General features: G+C 44.3%; 1 protein-coding gene across 1 annotated transcript in view; it reads right to left on the reverse strand.

Annotated features, from left to right (window-relative positions):
* The window catches only part of LOC124031706 (genetic suppressor element 1-like), a 47,027-nt gene extending 26,319 nt beyond the window's left edge, over positions 1–20,708 (reverse strand). The window contains exon 1 of the mRNA XM_046343290.1: positions 20,360–20,708. The gene's annotated coding sequence lies outside the window, so the exon portion shown is untranslated. The remainder of the gene's footprint in view (positions 1–20,359) is intronic.
* Positions 20,709–21,548: the final 840 nt, after the last annotated feature.

Below are 21,548 nucleotides of genomic sequence, written 5' to 3' on the forward strand. Positions count from 1 at the left end.
TACAGCCTAAAGCAGGCTTAGAACAGTTCTGGGAGAAAATCCCCCTGTGTAGTGGTACAGGCCGTCAACCCCGGGGGTATAAATAGGGCAGCTATGGCTCCTTAAGCTGGCTTTTACACAGTATCAGTTAAAAATATGACTTGGCTAATTACATCCAGGTCAGCCACTCAGCAGAGTGGGAAATGGGAACCTACTCTTCTCCTCCGAACTCTCCTCTTCCTTTACTGGGGCGGCAGGTGCCTAGTGGTTAGAGTGTTGGGCCAGTAACTGAAAGGTTGCTAGATTGAATCCCTGAGCTGACAAGGTACAAATCTGTCGTTCTGCCCCTGAACAAGGCAGTTAACCCACTGTTCCTATTCTTAATTGAAAATAAGAATTTGTTCTTAACTGACTTGCCCATGTTAAATAAAGGTAAAATAAAAAAATGAAAATTCCTCACCCTCTGTATGGAGAGTACTACAGCAGACCTCCTTTCTCTTTCTCTCTCTCTCTCTCTCTCTCTCTCTCTCTCTCTCTCTCTCTCTCTCTCTCTCTCTCTCTCTCTCTCTCTCTCTCTCTCTCTCTCTCTCTCTCTCTCTCTCTCTCTCTCTCTCTCTCTCTCTCTAACTCTCTCTCTCTCGCAGACACAACACACAGAGTTTTGTATGATTAACCTTGTGGGGACACAATTTAGTCCCATTCAAAATCCTAATTTCCATAACCACTAGCCATAAACCTAAACCTAACCCTAAAACGAACCATAGAAACCTCCTAGAAAAAGCTTTTGACCTTGTGGGGACTATTCCATTTGTTCCGTTTCAGCCATTATTGTGAGCCATCCTCCCCTCAGTAGCTTCTACTTGAGTTATTCTAATGTCTCTGCTGACATTTTAGCATGGGGGCGTTGTTCTTTTCCTTCATTGACATTTAGCTGTCATCCGATGGAGTTTTATTTGATCAGATTTCCACCCCTAACAGTCATACCATGCTGTATCAGAAGTGTAGCAAACCATGGAGTGGGCTTTGGGCTTTGATGATGGCACATACACACACACACAAACATTGTTTATCACCCATCCTCAATGATACATGTAAATAACATATAGCATCCTATCCTGCCCCTATGCTCCTGTGACTGGTTGAATTGTTGTCATATTTGTGTCATGGACGGGGGCCATCCTCAGGGGTGAATGCTTAGTCCCCTCCTGTACTCCCTGTTCACACATGACTGCCTGATCACTGACGACGATGAGACAGCCTACAGGGAGGAGGTCAGAGACCTGACAGTGTGCTGCCAAGACAACAATCTCTTCCTCAAAGTGAGCAAGAGAAAGGAGATGATCGTGGACTACAGGAAAAGGAGGGCCGAGTATGCCCCCACTCACATCGCTGAGTTCCTTGGTGTCCATATCACAAAGGACCTATCATGGTCCAAACACACCAAGACAGTCGTAAAGAGGGCATGACAACGTCTATTCCCCCTCTGGAGTCTGAAAAAATTTGGCATGGGTCCTCAGATCCTCAAAAAGTTCTACAGCTGCACCATCGAGACCATCCTGACTGTTTGCATAGCCGCTTGGTATGGCAACTGCTCGGCATCCGACAGCAAGCCACTATAGAGGGTAGTGAGTACAGCCCTGTACATAAGTGGGGCCGAGTTTCCTGCCATCCAGGACCTCTATACCAGGTGGTGTCAGAGGAAGGCCCAAAGACTCCAGCCACCCAAGTCATAGACGGTTCTCTCTGCTACCGCATGCCAAGCGGCACTGGAGCTCCATGTCTAAGACAAACAGGCTCCTGAACAGCTTCTACCCCCAAGGCATGAGACTGCTGAACAGTTATCAAATGACTACCCAGACTACTTGCATTGACCCCATTATTTTATTCATATTTTTAAAAACTTTTACACTAACTCTCTTTGCACAGGCTCGATGTGCACTCACTGAGCTCTAACCACACACTCACACATACTACACTGGCACTCCAACACACACACACACACACACACACACACACACACACACACACACACACACACACACACACACACACACACACACACACACACACACACACACACACACACACACACACACACACACACACACACACACACACACACACACACACACACACACACACACACACACACACCTTCACACTCTTCACATACGCTGCTGCTGCTCTCTGTTTATTATCTATGCATAATCACTTCAACCCTACCAACATGTACGTACATATTACCTCAATTACCACGACTAACCTGTACCCCTGCACATTGACTTGGTACCGACCCCCCCTTGTGCATAGCTTTGTTATTGTTATTTTATCGTGTCACTATTTTTCGTTTAGTTTCTTAAGCAGATTTTTTCAACTTTTTAAAACTCTGCATTCTTGGTTAAGGACTCGTAAGTAAGTATTTCACGTTAAGGTCTACACCTGTTTAATTCGGCGACGAATAACATTTGATTCGATGTTAATTGAGATGCATTACTCATGCAAATAACCGCATCACCACAGGATAGTATCCAGAGATGCTCATTATTTGCACTTAGGCCTATAGGCTATGTGTTCCATGTCAAACTGTACCAGCACCCTCTAGCAAGCTGTAACCCCCCATGCGGTTCTGTGACACACGCAAACAGCAGTCAAATCCGACTAGATTAGCCAAGCTCAGAGCACCTGGTGTGAGCAGAACTCCTGCGCTATGAGATCAGTGACCCGCTTACCAGGGAGACAGAGAGAGGGAGGGTGAGAGTAGAAGAGGTGGGTAGAAAGAGAGAGAGAGGGAGGAAGGGAGGAAGGGACATGAATGGTTGCTGGTGAGAGGGAGAGGGAGAAGAGGGAGGAAGGTAGGGAGATATATAAAGAGAAAGAGTGGAGAGGAAGGAAAAGGGAAGTGATAGAGCCAGAGAGAGGGGACGAAGAAAGAGAGAGAGATAGAAAGAGCGAGAGAGAGAGGGAGAGAGAGAGAGAGAGAGAGAGAGAGAGAGAGAGAGAGACTTCTGGCCAGGGATGATCAGTGTTTTCTCCAAATAGCTATGGTAACAAACTGTCAGTAACAGTCAAACATACCGTATGGTTCTGTCTATCACCATGGAGACCAGAGCCCGCGAAGAGCCCGTCATCACCAAGGTTACAGCAGTTCAGGAACAGAAAGTGTAATGTGTTGATTTCCGTAGTCACCTGGAATAGCAGCAATTATCTGGAGCAGTCAGGTGTGCTGTGGTCAGTGTTACACACTAACACCTTGACAGCTATATCAGGAGATGGGGTGATACTGTACACTGTGATTACTCAGACACATATACACATCCACCTACATCCACCACATTACATAATATATACATCTCCTCGTTCTCTTGAACAATTACATAATATTAAAACTATTTTCATATTTAATATGAGACCTATATTACAAACGTCAATCACCTTTGACACCCAGTCAAAGTTTGATTCAACCAAAATACAAAGTAACTTCAATGGTGTTGTTTTAGCAGAGCCAACTAGAACCCTCTCTGAGATTTTAAAAGACCTCGATAAAGAAAGTTCACGTAAAGTACATAAGCCCAGATGATACACTCAGGCCACATCTCTGTCTCTCTCTGTCTCTGTCAGTCTCTCTCTGTCTTTCTGTCTCTCCGTCTCTCTCAGTCTCTCTGTCGCTCTCTCTCTCTCGATGTCTCTCTCTCTCGCGTTCTCTCTCCATTTCTCTCTGTCGCTCTCTCTCTCTCTGTCTCTCTCTCTCGCGTTCTCTCTCTCCATCTCTCTCTGTCGCTCTCTTTCTCTCTCTCGCATTCTCTCTCTCCATCTCTCTCTGTCGCTCTCTCTCTGTCTCTCTCTCGCGTTCTCTCTCTCCATCTCTCTCTGTCGCTCTCTCTGTCTCTCTCTCGCGTTCTCTCTCCCCATCTCTCTCTGTCTTGCTCTCTCTCTCTGTCTCTCTCTCGTGTTCTCTCTCTCCATCTCTCTCGGTCTCTGTCTCTGTCTCTCTCTCGCGTTCTCTCTCTCGTGTTCTCTCTCTCCATCTCTCTCTGTCTCTCTCTCTCTCTGTCTCTCTCTCGTGTTCTCTCTCCCCATCTCTCTCTGTCTCTGTCTCTCTCTCTCTCTGTCTTTCTCTCGCGTTCTCTCTCTCGTGTTCTCTCTCTCCATCTCTCTCTGTCTCTCTCTCTGTCTCTCTCTCGTGTTCTCTCTCCCCATCTCTCTCTGTCTCTCTCTCTGTCTCTCTCTCGTGTTCTCTCTCTCCATCTCTCTCTGTCTCTCTCTCTGTCTCTCTCTCGTGTTCTCTCTCTCCATCTCTCTCTCTCCATCTCTCTGTCTCTGTCTCTCTCTGTCTCTGTCTCTCTCTCTCTCTTGTGCGTTTTATACCGAGTCAAAATTCCGCCAACTTTCCAATACCGTCTTCTTTTTACCTGCTTTCTAAAATGTTATACATCTGATAGGTGAAGAGGGAAACAATCCCTGTACTTTAAATTCAATGAACAGACCTACAGTATTATGTTTAAAAATGATGTTAATTATGTTTAAGTTTCTTTGTTATGGTGTATATTCAATAGATTTATTAAAATATATCCCCACCCACATCTGCACACCCCTACTCTCACCTGCACAACTGGATGTAGAAAAAGGCGTATGCTAGCAAGACCTACATTTAAAAAAAATGCAAGACTGAATGAAAGGGGGTCATCTTGACAGTTTTTTCTTCTTCGGGTAACATACTCTCAATTATGTCTGAAATTGCTACCTCTCTCTCTCTCTCTCTCTCTCTCTCTCTCTCTCTCTCTCTCTCTCTCTCTCTCTCTCTCTCTCTCTCTCTCTCTCTCTCTCTCTCTCTCTCTCTCTCTCTCTCTCTCTCTCTCTCTCTCGTACCTGTGTGTATACGTACTGTGTGTGAGCATGCGCATGATTTCTGCATGATTTTCATTGTGTGTGTGTGTTGTCTCTCTATGTGAGGAGAAAGGGAATCAGCAGGGCCTCACCAGTGGATGTGGTGTGGGAGTATGGTAGGAGGCAGAGGTGAGAGGTCAGGACCCCTGCTATAGACTCAGCATGGCGGAGGAGGCCAACATTGCTCTACTCTTGTCTCCTGTCTGAGTCATATGTCTTACGCTGACTGTTGTTATCGCACACATGCACGGGCACACCTGTAGCTGTTTGGAGCTAAGGATAGAACTTGGGGAGGTGAAGCTGATCCTGGATCTGTGCCAATGAGTGAGCCGTCAGCTCAGGTCCAGGAAACTGAAGAAAACGGTAGTGTAGTTGTGTGTTGCAGTGCTGTGTGGTTTTCATCTTTACTATTGAAGTAGTGAGCAGCCCCCACTATCACTTTGCTGCCCTGTTGATCACTGAATGTGCTTATCCTCTCCCAGGGTTTAGGATAGGACCCACACAGAACTAGGGAGACTCACATTCACACACGCTGACGCAAAAAACACTCATTGACGCAAACACACACACGCACATGCATGATTTACACACACATACACATTCACACACACACGCACACGCACGCACGCACACACACACACACACACACACACACACACACACACACACACACACACACACACACACACACACACACACACACACACACACACACACACACACACACACACACACACACACACACACACACACACACACACACACACACACACACACACACACAAGGTTGACTCATAACATGTAGTCCCCGCGGTGTTAGGGTCATGAAATACTGTGTGGATGAAAGACGTGCGGCTTGAATAAAGAGAAAACAATGCATTAAAAATCCATAATTGTATAATTATTGTACAATTCATATCTATAGGCTACATTCAGGTTCTTCTTTCATTATTTGTGTATTGCTTTAGTGCGTAAGCCTAAGCTTTAAGACCTAACTTGGCGTCAATTGACAAATTATTTTGGGAACATGGGGAGAAAAATGTAATGTCGATCCACTGAGGCAAAAAGGACCATGTCGGAGTTGAATTAAATAACATGAAAAAATTAAGAGTTGAAAAATGTATAGAAGGAAGGGCCAGAAAATTGAAGATTTGGTGAAGTGGCAGAATTAACCATTTCTTGCAGTAAAATAAAACATCAGATGTATATTTTGACTCAGGAACAGGAGTGGAGAAATATGATTTATTTATTTCAGCATCTTGAAAAAATGAATGTGCAGTTAAGGACCGTCTGTAAAGCTGCTATCTTTACCAGCATTAAAGCTGATAGTATTTCAACCGGATATAATATGCATCCAAAACAAACTCGTTTTAGCAGCTTTTAATTTCCTTAAAACCTGTCAAACTGATGTCATTAGAAAATGTTGCACAGAAAATCTTTCCCGTAGTTTTTTTTATTGCGTTTTCTCCCCGGTCCCTAAACGTCTTCGCTGAGATAAGCAGAGATGAAAGAGGAAAAGGAAAACACACTCAACCAATGTCAACTAGATTGAAGCATTCATTTTATCAATTTCTTCCATTATTCTGGTGAGAAAGGGTTTAATTAGTCTTCTAGGGCAACAAGAAATGGTCGAAGAAAAGCTGAATGTAAGTTGACTAACAAATATCCTGCCAAAATGTCAGATAATATAAGTAGAAACACAAAATATCACCACCATCTCTGACTGTACAGTGCATGTTCTATATTTGCGGGTTAGGGTCAGGTGTGGGGCTCAGCTTTTCACCTTAGCAAGTAAACATAAACAACTGACCCGCGCATCACTAAACACACACACACACACACACACACACACACACACACACACACACACACACACACACACACACACACACACACACACACACACACACACACACACACACACACACACACACACACACACACACACACACACACACACACACACACACACACAAACAAACATAGAAACCAGTTCTACTGCCCTGTATTTTCACCTGCGTTTGGTGTGAAAGGGTGTAATGGGAGTCCTTTAGCTCTTCCCTTTTCCCTACATACATCTCTGCCCATCTCTCTCTACATCTGTGTCTCTCTCCACCTCTCTACCCATCTCTCTCTACATCTGTGTCTCTCTCCACCTCTCTGCCCATCTCTCTCTACATCTGTGTCTCTCTCCACCTCTATGCCCATCTCTCTCTACATCTGTGTCTCTCTCCACCTCTCTGCCCATCTCTCTCTACATCTGTGTCTCTGTCCACCTCTCTGCCCATCTCTCTCTACATCTGTGTCTCTCTCCACCTCTCTACCCATCTCTCTCTACATTTGTGTCTCTCTCCACCTCTCTGCCCATCTCTCTCTACATCTGTGTCTCTCTCCACCTCTCTACCCATCTCTCTCTACATCTGTGTCTCTCTCCACCTCTCTGCCCATCTCTCTCCCTCTTACTTTCTCTCTCTTGCTCTTTCTGCTTGAGTGTGCTCCCTAACAACTAGAGAAAGAGAGATATTGAGAGTGCTGGAGTGTAATGACTGTCAACTCAGGGGGAAGGAGGTGTCTCTGTGTTGTTTCCTTTATGTCTGCATGTGAATGTGTTACTTTTACCTGCATATGCGTGTGTGTGTGTGTGTGTGTGTGTGTGTGTGTGTGTGTGTGTGTGTGTGTGTGTGTGTGTGTGTGTGTGTGTGTGTGTGTGTGTGTGTGTGTGTGTGTGTGTGTGCGTGTGTGCGTGCGTGCGTGCGTGCGTGCGTGCGTGTGTGTGTGTGTGTGTGTATTTATGAAGCAGTGTGCGGGTGTGTGTATTAATCAATGTGCGTGTGCGTGTGCGTATACTATCAATGTAGGTGGAGAGGCATGGCAGGGTGTGAAGGAGCCCTGTGATAATGACAGGCATTATGTAACATGCAGATTGCATAAGGCAGATGGGTATTTTAGGCCCACATATTGAGGATTTATAAGTAATTTTGCAGTGGGTGTACTGTATGTATGCCTGTGTGTACATTTGTGCAGAGAGAATGAATGTGAAAGATTTACCCCAAAAAACTTCCAAAAGGACTAAATCAAGGCAGAAAAGAGTCGGAGGACTCAACACAAAAAGCAGAGATTGGTTTATTTTTGCTCACTTTAATCCATTGTACAGAGATGTAATGTGTTTGAGTGTGTGTATGTGTTTTTTGGTTACTGTATATGAGAGCCAATGGGCATACCACACGTACAGTACTGTAAGTTCACTGTGTGGGGTAATTTGCTTGTGACACTGTCTGTGATTTATTTAGAATTCAAGGCACACTTAACCAGCATAGCATACACCATCCCATCTGGTTTGTGCTTGCTGGGACTTGTATTACATTTTTTAACTTTTATTTGTATTTCATCTTAATTTAACTAGGTAGGCCAGTTGAGAACAAGTTCTCATTTACAACAGCAACCTGGTCAAGATAAAGCAAAGCAGTTACACATGGGATAAGCAAACGTACAGTCAATAACACAATAGGAAAATCTATGTACAGTGTGTGCAAATATAGTAAGATTAGGGGGGTAAGGCAATAAATAGGCCATGGTGTCAAAGTAATTACATTTTAGCAATTAACACTGTGGTGATAGATGTGCAGATGATGATGTGCATGTAGAGATACTGTGGAGCAAAAGAGTTTAGAAAAACAAAAACAATATGGGGATGAGGTAGTTGGGTGTGCTATTTACAGATGGGCTGTGTATAGGTACAGTGATCGATAAGCTGCTCTGACAACTGATGCTTAAAGTTAGTGAGGGAGATATAAGTCTCCAGATTCCGTGATTTTTGCAATTCATTCCAGTCATTGGCAGCAGAGGAATGGAAGGAAAAGCGGCCAAAGTAGGTGTTGGCTTTAGGGATGACCAGTGAAAAATACCTGCTGTAACGTGTGCTACGGGTGGGTGTTGCTATGGGGACCAGTGAGCTGAGATAAGGCGGAACTTTACCTAGCAAAGACTTATAGATAACCTGGAGCCAGTGGGTTTGGTGACAAATATGTAGCAAGGGCCAGCCAACGAGAGCATACACGTCGCAGTGGTGGGTAGTGGTGGGTGAAAACAGATGGCACTGTGATAGACTACATCCAATTTGCTGAGTAGAGTGTTGGAGGCTATTTTGTAAATGACATCGCCGAAGTTAAGGATCGGTAGGATAGTCAGTTTTACGAGGGTGTGTTTGGCGGCATGAGTGAAGGAGGCTTTGTTGTGAAAGAGGAGACCAATTCTAGATTTAATTTTGGATTGGAGATGCTTAATGTGAGTCTGGAAGGAGAGTTTACAGTCTAACCAGACACCTAGGTATTTGTAGTTATCCACATAGTCTGAGTCAGAACCGTCCAGAGTAGTGATACTAGGCAGGCAAGTGCGGGCAGCAATTGGTTGAAGAGCATGCATTTAGTTTTACTAGCATTTAAGAGTAGTTGGAGGCCACGGAAGGAGTGTTGTATGGCATTGAAGCTCGTTTGGAGGTTTGTTAACACAGTGTCCAAGGAAGGGCCAGATGTATGCAGAATGGTGTTGACTGCATAGAGGTGGATCAGAGAATCGCCAGCAGCAAGAGCGACATCATTGACATATACAGAGAAAAGAGTCAGCCCGAGAATTGAACCCTGTGGCACCCCCATAGAGACTGCCCGAGATCCGGACAACAGGCGCTCCGATTTGACACACTGAACTCTATCTGAGAAGTAGTTGGTGTACCAGGCGAGGCAGTCATTTGAGAAACGAAGGCTATTGAGTCTGCCGATAAGAATGCGGTGATTGACAGAGTCGAAAGCCTTGGCCAGGTCAATGAAAACAGCTGCACAGTATTGTCTCTTATCGATGGCAGTTATGATATCCTTTAGGAACATGAGCGTGGTTGATGTGCACCCGTGACCAGCTCGGAAACCAGATTGCATAGTGGAGAAGGTAAAGTCCTTCTGTAGCTCAGAAGGTAGAGCAAACCAGGGTAGTGGGTTCGATCCCCGGGACCACCCATATGTAGAATGTATGCACACATGACTGTAAGTCGCTTTGGATAAAAGCGTCTGCTAAATGGCATATATTATTATTATATTATAAAGTCGGAATTAAAATGGTCGGTGATCTGTTTGTTAACTTGGCTTTCGAAGACAGTTTGTGTCTAGAGTGTCACTCCCTTTGATGAGGGGGAAGATCGCGGCAACTTTCCAATCTTTGGGGATCTCAGACGATACAAAAGAGAGGTTGAACAGGCTAGTAATAGGGGTTGAAGCAATTTCGGCTGATAATTTTAGAAAAAGAGGGTCCAGATTGTCTAGCCCAGCTGATTTGTAGGGATCCAGATAATGCAGCTCGTTCAGAACATAATCTACCTGGATTTGGGTAAAGGAGAAGCAGGGGGAGCTTGGGCAAGTTGCTGCAGGGGGTGCAGAGCTGTTGACCAGGGTAGGGATAGCCAGGTGGAAAGCATGGCCAGCCGTGGAAAAATGCTTTTTGAAATTCTCGATTATCGTAGATTTATCGGAGGTGAGAGTGTTTCCTAGCCTCAGTGCAGTGGGCAGCTGGGAGGAGGTGCTCTTATTCTGCATGGACTTTACAGTGTCCCAAAACTGTTTGGAATTAGTGCCACAGGATGCGAATTTCTGTTTGAAAAAGCTAGCTTTCCTAACTTTTTGGTTCCTCACTTCCCTGAAAAGTTGAATATCACGGGGGCTGTTCGATGCTAATGCAGTACGCCGCAGGATGTTTTTGTGCTGGTCAAGGGCAGTCATGTCTGGAGTTAACCAAGGACTATATTTGTTCTTAGTTCTACATTGTTTTAATGGGAAATTCTTATTTAACCACTTGAAACTAGGGGGCACTATTTTCATTTTTGGAAAAATAACGTTCCCAAAGAAAACGGGCTATTTTATCAGGACAAGATTCTAGAATATGCATATAATTGACGGCTTGGGATAGAAAACACTCTAAAGTTTCCAAAACTGTAAGAATATTGTCTGTGAGTATAACAGAACTGATATTGCAGGCGAAAGCCTGAGAAAAATCCAATCAGGAAGGGACTCTTATTTAGAAACCTCTGCGTTCCTATGCGTCCCTATTGAGCAGTGAATGGGATATTCACTGATTTCTGGGCATGGTAGAATAGATTCAGGGCATAATGTACAGACAAGGGCATGGTGGGATGTGAGTACAGTGGGGGTAAGCCCAGGCATCGAGTGACAATGAGGGAGCTTACATCTCTGGAGACACCAGTTAAGCCAGGTGAGGTTTCCCCATGTGTGGTTTGTGTGACAAAAGAGCTATCTAAGGCATGTTGAGCTGGAGTAGGGGCTCTACAGTGAAATAAAACAGTAATAACTGACCGAAACAGCAGACGTCATGTTGACATTAGAGAGAGGCATTACTATCATTTGTTTTTCAATAGGACAATGACCTAGCACAACTCCATGATGTGTAAGGGCTATTTGACCAAGAAGGAGAGTGACGGAGTGCTGCATCAGATGACCTGGCCTCCACAATCACCCTACCTCAACCCAAATGAAAAGCATTCCATTTGGAAAAGCATTCCATTTGAAGCTCGTTGAGAGAATGCCAAAATTATGCAAAACCTGTCATCAAGGCATCCAAAATATATTTGTATTTCTTTAACTCTTTTTTGGTTACTACATGATTCCATTTGTGTTATTTCATAGTTGTGATTTCTTTACTATTATTGTACAATGTAGAAAATAATAAAAATAAAGATTAACCCTTGAATGAGTAGGTGTGTCCTAACTTTTGAAGTCAGAAGTTTACATACACCTTAGCCAAATACATTTAAATACATTTAAACTCAGTTTTTCACAATTCCTGATATTTCATCCTAGTAAAAAATCCCTCTCTTAGGTATGTTAGGATCACCACTTTGTTTTAAGAATGTGAAATGTCAGAATAATAGTAGAGAGAATGATTTATTTCAGCTTTTATTTCTTTCATCACATTCCCAGTGGGTCAGAAGTTTACATGCACTCAATTAGTATTTGGTAGTATTGCCTTTAAATTGTTTAACTTGGGTCAAACGTTCCTTTGCTGTTGTTCTTGGATTGATTTGCACTGTTCGCACCAAAATACGTTCATCTCTAGGAGACAGAACGCGTCTCCTTCCTGAGAAGTATGGCGGCTGCGTGGTCCCATGGTGTTTATACTTGCATACTATTGTTTGTACAGATGAACGTGGTACCTGCAGGCATTTGGAAATTGCTCCCAAGGATGAACCAGACTTGTGGAGGTCTACATTTTGTTCTGAGGTCTTGGCTGAATTATTTAGATTTTCCCATGAGGTCTTGACATACATCCACAGGTACACCTCCAATTCACTCAAATTATGTCAATTAGCCTATCAGAGGCTTCTAAAGCCATGGCATTATTTTCTGGAATTTTCCAAGCTGTTTAAAGTCACAGTCAACTTAGTGTATGTAAACTTCTGACCCGCTGGGATTGTGATACAGTGAATTATAAGTGAAATAATCTGTCTGTGAACAATTGTTGGAAAAATGACTTGTGTCATGCACAAAGTAGATGTCCTAACCGACTTGCCAAAACTATAGTTTGTTAATAACAATACATTTGTGGAGTGGTTGAAAAACTAGTTTTAATGACTCCAACCTAAGTGTATGTAAACTTCTGACTTCAACTGATTCTTGAACTGGCACACTTCATGAGAACCTAAAATGGTTTTTCTCCAATGTTTGTAAATATTTTCAATGTAAACAAACACTGTGTTCCCTCGTAACACGGTTAAAACAATAATTGTGATATCATGGATGGTCAGTCCTTACATCCATAGCTCTGTCTATTAATCTAAGAGTGGTTACATTTCTCCAGGCCCATCCCTCAGCTTTTAACCGAAACAGAGGCGGGGCGATCGTTTTGTTATTATTTCGTCTGTGGTTTGCCCTTTAAACAGCTGCATATTATCAAGATATCAAAGTAATAAAAACAAAAAACAAAAAAAGTAGGCCTGTATCAAATGCAGCATATATCATTCATTTTTCAGATGTAAGTAGCACTTTTCAGTAGTGTTTAAAGCATGCCATTCCTGCAGCATTTATTTTTCAACTTGAATCAATGAGTCCAATCAGTCCTCCATGACAACAAAATCATAAATAGAGTAGGGATAGCTAATAAGTCCTTCGTTTTGGGATTATGCTCAGGTTAAACAATTAGGCTAATCTATATTTCCATCTTTCCAAGATCTATTTTTGAAGATCAAATCAAATCAAATCAGATTTATTTATATAGCCCTTCGTACATCAGCTGATATCTCAAACTGCTGTACAGAAACCCAGCCTAAAACCCCAAACAGCAAGCAATGCAGGTGTAGAAGCACAGCAAGATCAAGGGGTATATCATTTATTGGAATGACTGAAATTATGATAGACTTTGCTTTTAATGTAAAGATATCATGTAATCATATTATTGTATGTAGTAAGAGCACATGGGTTAGAAGAAGCCTACTTAACCAACCCATAATGTAAAATTTAACATCCAGATATGGCCAGCTATGTAAACTTTAACATTGATTTATCCTGCAATAGATGTCGTTCAATTGGTAACATACATTTGTCTTCTTCTAATGCCGCTTAAAGAGGAAAGTAATCTAAAAGTAACTGAATGTAATCAGATTATGTTACTGAGTCAGGTAATCAAAAAGTTACAGGACTGATTACAATTTTGGACAGGTAACTATAACTGATTATATTTAGAAAGTAACCTACTCAACCCTGCACATGCACCTATGCACACACACACAAACACGCACGGTCACACACACACAATAACAATAATACACTAGTAGCCCATGTGTTGTAGAGAGTCACATTTGTGAGTCAGAGAAAGACTCTCCAACGGCCTCTCCATGCCTCCTCTCTCAGCTGTGCCTTGCTCCATGCATGACTGTACCCCTGTAAAAATAGACCTCTTAAAGGGCCAGCAACCAGTCAGTCCCAAACAAGAGGCCAGTCAATTCAAGAAGTACACTGACATTCCATTTCCAATTATCTTTCATGAGTTTCAATTAGGAATGTGTGTGTGTGTGTTTGTTTATGCGTCTGTGCATGCTCATGTGTGTGTGTGTGTGTGTGTGTGTCTGTGTGTGTGTGTGTGTGTGTCTAGAAGAGGGAGAGTGAGTTCATTCTCATTCAGAGATGTACTCACTCTTCAGCATCCCCCACACACTCACACACATGGTGTTGACGACAAACACGGTTTATATTATCCCTTTAGCTTTCGGAATGAACCCTGGTGGGTTCTTAGGCGATACTGTGCTCTTTAAGCTTCTGACCTTACCATTCAAATTAGGATCGTCATGTAAACTGTCACAGAGAAGGAGTCAGCAGGCAGTGCCAGGTAGGTACTCAGTTTCCCAATGAGGACATGTGTTTGAGTGACAGTGAATGCGACTGACAGGCACAATGGGAGTCAGACGCCATTCCGGCTTCATCTCAGAGGATTGAGACAGGAGACTACAACTTCAAATGAAAACAAAAGGCCTAACACAACAAATCTACATGTGTGAACTGATACCAGCCCACCCTGCCGAACCTAACGCACGCATGCAAACACACACACACACTCGCACTTACGCACTTATGCACACACTCACACATACACACCCGGATGGACATTCAGAAAAACACACAGTAACAAAGAAGTGCCCAACTTTGCCTAGTCCTTTCAAAGGCAAGGGCGAATCCGACACCAAAAACAACATTGAAACGGTTGAAAGTACAATCGATTCATATACGCGTAACAGACTAATAGATGCTGACCATGCATACTCTTACGTTATAATATGATATACAGTATCTCCTAGCTCTGGAATATTACTGTGAGACAGCTATATGTCTGACACCAGATGAACATTCAGTAAACTCTCTATTTCAGACTGGAAGGGTTGAAGTTTAACCATAGACACTGATTTAAGGTCAATGTAGTGTTTTTCTCACTGTGGATTAACTTCTACTTGTAGTATTCCAATCATCTTCAACAGTCAGTCCAGGAGGGAAGGAAATTGTTGGACTACATGTTAGAGTGCAATACTTGGTAATGGAAATTTAAACTGACTTTGGGGTACCAAGAAACACACCGTGTAATTGAAAGAGGTTTGAGTATGTGAGCTGCAGTGGCTGGAGTCCTCCCGTGGAAGCAGAAAGAGCTATAATCATGCATGTATGAGCATTTCCTCCTTCACCATAGTGCTATAACTAGACATCACGCAGTGGGCAGAGAAACAGGGAGTGCTGTACCCCCCCCCCCCCCCCCCCCAAAAAAAACACTCACTTCCACGCAGTGTTATAGCACACACTCATATATACGGACGCAAGTGCGCACACACATGCAAGGGCACGTCTAGGTGTATGCTCGTCAACTCCTTTCAAAGTGAACCCACTATTGAGATCAATCTCAGACTATAGCAACACACAAATCAAGTTCCCATCTCTTCTTAAAAAATGCACTGTCTAAAAATGCATTGTCTAACTGCTTACATTTTTTCAAATGGTATAGCCACAATAATATTTCCTCTGTTACAGGTATGAATGGACCCAACCCAGACAGTCTAGCTTACTCCTTTTATTCATGATAGATTGGAGTCTATTTGTCCGATTATCTGTATTTGTCCTGCACTTTGTATTGGTCTAAAGGGACTGCTCTTGTGAGAATTTCAATTTGATCCTTGAATACAGAACCGTGCTTTCTGTCTGTCCTTTAACCCCAACGTCCAACGCCACCACCACATTTACAGTCTGTATCTAACACTCCCCCTTTCCCATATCTGCCCTCTGCATGGGGGTATCTACCCCATCTGTTTGACTGCTGACACCCATATGTTCCTCCTCTCTGTCTGTGCCAACCTAATTTAGATAGGAATATATGTTTCTGCTTATAATTTCTGACATTTTTGTAGACTATTTGTTAGTCAACTTGTCTATAATTTGGCACACCCTGATATGTTTCACCTGTCTTTGTGCTTGTCTCCACTCTTCCAGGTGTCACACATCTTCCCATTATCCCCTGTGTATTTAAACCTGTGTTCTCTGTTTGTCTATTGCCAGTTCATCTTGTCTTGTCAGGTCTTACCAGCGTTCTTTCCCGCCTTCCTGTTTCTCTAGTTCTGAGTCTCTTCCATCCAGTACCTGCCTGACTCTAACCCGATTATGAACCTCTGCCTGGCCTGAACCCGAGCCTGCCTGCCATCCTGTACCTGCCTGACTCTGACCTGATCATGAACGTCTGCCTGACCTCAACCTGCCCTTTGCCTGCCCCTTGATTCCAATAAATAATCTGAGAACTGTACTATCCACCTATCATGTCTGCATCTGTGTCAAATCCTGGGTCATTAACCTGAGAGTGTTGGGTAGTCACAGGGAGAATATGCAGTTCCTGCTCATTGAATCTCCTCATGCACCCGTGGTTTTGGGGTTTTCCTGGCTCCAGAGACACAGTTCCCTGATTGACTGGGCTACTGGTTCAAACCTGGGTTGGCACCCATTTTGCCATGAGTATTACCTGAAGTCGGAGCTGCCTGCCCCGGGACATCTTCCTGCGGGCTTGGGAAAAGCCCTGGACCTCTCTGCCGTTCCTGTGGAGTAACAGGACCTCTATGAGGTTTTCAGCAAGGCCAGTGCCACCGCGCTTCCTTCCATCGGCCCTATGACTGCTGCCATCGACCTTCTCCTTGGCATTACACCACCCCGGGGGCGGCTTTATTCCCTGTCAGGTCTGGAGACCAAGGCGATGGAGATGTATATTGAGGACTCCCTGGCTGCAGAGGGTATCCATCCTTCTGCCTCCCATGCCGGCGCAGGGTTCTGCTTTGTGAAGAAGAACAACAAAACCCTGCGTCCATGTTTTGACTACCGGGGCCTGAATGACATCATGGTTAAAAAATGTTTCCTGCTCCCACTCATTGCCTCGGCTTTCGAGTCTCTCCAGGGGGCTACCATCTTCTCCAAGTTTGACCTCCGGAAAACCTATCATATGGTACAGATGCGGGAATGGGATGAGTGGAAGACTGCCTTTACCATGGCTAGAGGCCACTACTAATACCTGGTGATGCCTTTTGGACTGACCATCACTCCTAAACAATGTTCTCCGGGAACATGTTGAACTGTTTCGTTTTTGTCTACATTGATAACATCCTCGGGTTTTCTCACTCAGCTCAAGAACATGTCCTCCATGTCAGACAAGTCCTCTAGGGTCTTCTGGAGAACCAGCTATATGTCAAAGCGGAAATATGCAAATTACATCCCTCCACCATCTCCATCCTGCTGCAGGCAACATCCAGATGTATCCTTAAAAGGTGAGTGTGGTGGTGGATTGGCCGCAACCCACCTCCAGTGTTCAGCTGCAGTGCTTCCTGGGGTTCGCCAATATCTACTGCTGGTTCATCTGGAGCTACAGTACGCGGGTTTCCCCCCCTGTCAGCACTTAAATGTCCCAAGGTCCTGTTTAAGTGGTCTATAGCTGCAGACCAGGTGTTCTTGGACCTCAAACACCAATTCATTACCGCCCCCATACTATTCCATCCAGAGCCTTCCCGTACGTCAGAGTGGGGGCTGTCCTGTCCCAGTGTTCGGCCCAAGATCAAAAGCTGCATCCTTGCGCATTCCTCTCCTATCGTCTCGACCCCATGGAAAGGAATTACAACATCCGGTTAGCCAGAGGGGCCCCGGATGACCGGATGTTTGTCCTGGACTCTGCCTGTTCCTCGGTTCTGGAATGGGCTCATTCCTCTCAACGGGCCTTCCATCCTGGCTCCTGTCAGACCCTGGCCTTTGTACGACAACATTTTTGGTGGCCAACCTTGGTTCCTGATGTCTCCGCATTTGTGCACCGTGTGTGCCCAGAATAAGACTCCTCGGCAAGCTCCAGCTCGCTTCCTTCAACCCCTTCCCGTCCCTCACCGTCCCTGGTCACACATATCCCTGGACTTCGTCACTGGTTTCCCCTTGTGGACTGGTTTTCCAAAGCCTCCCACTTCATCCCTTTGCCCAAGCTACCCTCAGCCAAGGAGTTGGCCCAGCTGATGGTGCAGCACATCTACCGGATCCATGGACTTCAGGTGGACATGGTCTCTGACGGGAGTCTCAGTTCTCGTCCACGTTCTGGAAGGCGTTCTTCACGCTCATTGGGTCATTGGCCAGCTTGTCCTCTGGGTTCCACCGCCAGTCTTACGGCCATCCAGAGCGAGCCAATCAGGACATGGAGACAACTATTTGCTGCCTGGTCTCCACCAATCCCACCACCTTGAGCCAGAATTTCATGTGGGTAGAATATGGCCGCAACACCCTCCCTTGCTCAGCCATTGGTCTCGCTCGTTGGGATATCAGCCCCCGCTATTCCCGGAGCAAGAGGAAGAGGTCAGCTTACCCTCGGCCCAGATGTTCATCTGCCACTGTCACCATACCTGGAAGAGAGCTCGGTCGGCTCTTCTCAAGACCACCTCCAGGTATCGACAACAGGCGGACCACCACCAGACACCGGCTCCCGTTATTGTCTCGGGCAGAGGGTATGGCAATCCAATCCTGACCTGCCCCTCCGGGTAGAGTCTTGCAAACTGTCCCCCTGTTTTATCAGCTCTTTCCCCATCTCCAAGATCCTTAACCTCTCTGACGTTCGTCTTCTGTTGCCCCGTACCCTCCATATACACGACCATTCAAAAGTTTGGGGTCACTTAGAAATGTCCTTGTTTTTTTAAAGAAAAGCTACTTATTTGATCATTAAAATAACTTAAAATTAATCAGGGATACAGTGTAGACATTGTTAATGTTGTAAATGACTGTTGTAACTGGAAACTGCAGATTTTTTAATGGAATATCTACATTGGCGTACAGGGGCCCATTATCAGAAACCATCACGCCTGTGTTCCAATGGCACGTCGTGTTAGCTAATCCAAGTTAATCATTTTAAAAGTCTAATTGATCATTAGAAAACCCTTGTGAAATTATGTTAGCACAGCTGAAAACTGTTAATAAATGATTGGAACCAAGACTTAAAAAGAACTGATATTGGCACAAGATGGAGGGAATGTTGGAACGTAAGTGTAAAACTAACAATGACTCAATAATCCATGCTTTCTGGGAATGTTATGAAGTCCAACAGTTATGGATGGAGTTAGAAAGTTGGCTGTCAGAAGTATTACATTTCTGCATGTCTGCATATTTCAAGACATGGCATACGAGGGCGCAGTGAGATACTCAAAGGGATTAACAATATTCTTTTATTATCAATCATCTTGTAAAAAAACGTATACAAAGAAAAAATGGAAATCAACCAATCATCTGTTGTTTAACACAATGGAAAGGTCAAACGCTGTATTATCTAAATGTTGAAAGTTCATGTGAGAGGTTATAGATCTACAGTCAGTGTTCATATTTCATTTAGGCCTACTGTTCCATTTAACCCATCTGAACAGCACAGTTCCCTTGACGTGCCATTTTTGAAATCCCCGTCTTGTGACTGTCAAATTTGTCTAGCGCCTCACAATCATCACACATAAGATCTTTCCCAAAAACAAGGCTACTGTTCTGGCCCTCCCTTCTCTTTTACTTTCAACTCTCCATTCCACAGCTTTTCTCTTACTCAATTAAACTTGTCCTTTTTGCCCAACTTTTCTGCCTAACTTTTTCTGCCTCAAGTTCCCAAAAGCATTTGCCATTTGGCAAGTGCTGTGTATTTGGCACACGAACAGTTAAGCCCTAAAGCCTAACGCCAGATAAAAATGATGAAAAACAAATATCAATGTAGCCTATAAGAATGATACATTTATGAATTCTTAATGCAGTGCTTTCTCTTTATTCAATCACCCCCCCCCCCCGCCCACCGTCATATGTGCCCACTCTGTGACTATGGCCCCTGGCTATCTCTGGACTGGGTCTATTTCAGCCCACTGCTCTAATTCTGAGCCCAGATCTGCAGGCAGGCTGAATGGTGAACCTACTGGAACCTACACCTCTCTATCCCTCTACACACACACACACACACACACACACACACACACACACACACACACACACACACACACACACACACACACACACACACACACACACACACACACACACACACACACACACACACACACACACACACACTGGTGTGTAGATACACACACTGTTAGACACACACTGCTATGCAAGTACTGTACACACATGCTTCCATACCATATACAGTGCACACATGCATGTTGTATTTCCTTCTCACCCACACTAACATTTAAAAAAACATTTTTTTTATACCTCAGACACTTCTAACATACTTTCTTTCAATATCACACATTCTGAAAATTATTATAGTCGATACAGCACATTCTCAAAGAAGAAACTGCTCTATGCATATATTTTACCCCTTCCATCTAAATTTCTGTCTGTATGTCTCACACTCACTCCTACACCCACACACACCCAAACACACACTCTCACAGACCCACACACTCGGAGGGGAGGAAGCATCCCGGTTTACCTACCTCTCTGGGTGTCTTTGCGTGGTGAATAACAGAGTGAGTGCTCATTGGATCAGTCAGCAGTAAAGCACTTAGAAACATCCAGTTTTGATACTGCTAGCCTCTCTCTCTTTCCCCTCCCCTCTGTCTCTCACTCTCTCTTTCTGTCTCCGACTCAATGTCTTCACTCTGTTCTTTCCTTTTCACCTTGTCTCACACTCTATTTGCTCTTTACTCGTCTATGTTCTTACACTCTCCGTCTCAAATCAATTCAAGCTAGCTCTCCCTCTGAGTGTGCGCTCTCTTTCTCTCTCTCTCTCTCTTTCTTTTCTCTCTCTCTCTCTCTCTGTCTCTCCCTTTCTCACTTGCTTGATCTCTCTAACCCCTCCCTCCCTTTACCCCCTCTCTCTCTCATACACACACACACACAACTATATCTCTCTTTTTCCCTCTCATAGACTCTCTCTTACACACTTACAATGCCCTTCTCTTCCTCTTCTCCTTGCTTTCACACAGACTGTTACTTTCTTTCCCTCTTACACACTCTCCTTCACACACGTGATCCCCCCCCTCTCTCTCTCTCTCTCTTGCTCGTTCTCTCTCCCCCTCTATCTCTCTGTTCCTCCTTCTCTCCCACTCTCCTGCCTCCTCTTCTCTTTCCCCCTCTCCCTCCCTCCCTCCCTCTCTCTTTCTCCCTTGCTCCCTCCCTCCCTCCCTCTCTGGATGTATAATTAGCCAGAGCTCAGTGCGGGGTTGCTAACTGATAGAGTCAGGCTCATTGTCAGAGCGTTAGCTAACACTAGTGTTAGCAGTATTAGTGTTGCTGGGTGGCTAGTGTTTGGCCGAGGGCCCGGTGGCTACGCTCATTAACCTCCTCAGAGCGGAATGCACCGGCCCACACCTCACGCCAATCTCTACAACACCTCTGCCTCACCTCTTATCACAGCACATTGCAATGCTAGGATAGGTGTGTGCAGTAACCAGGATGGGAAACGTTTGAGAAAAGCGGGAGATTTTTGCACTGTATATTATATTGTCATGGAGATATTCCTTCAATAATGACTTAATGGGAAAATCATGATTTAATCTTAAAAATATGCATGTTTGATTTCATTTCAATTTTAACAACCAGCATAATAAATCATTACATAGTTAAGTGTTATTGTTTGAATGTTCTTCCTTCCGTCCAGCATCATGTGATGCTTATCACTCA

This window comes from Oncorhynchus gorbuscha, linkage group LG03 (assembly GCF_021184085.1).
Source record: "Oncorhynchus gorbuscha isolate QuinsamMale2020 ecotype Even-year linkage group LG03, OgorEven_v1.0, whole genome shotgun sequence".
NCBI lineage: Eukaryota > Metazoa > Chordata > Actinopteri > Salmoniformes > Salmonidae > Oncorhynchus > Oncorhynchus gorbuscha.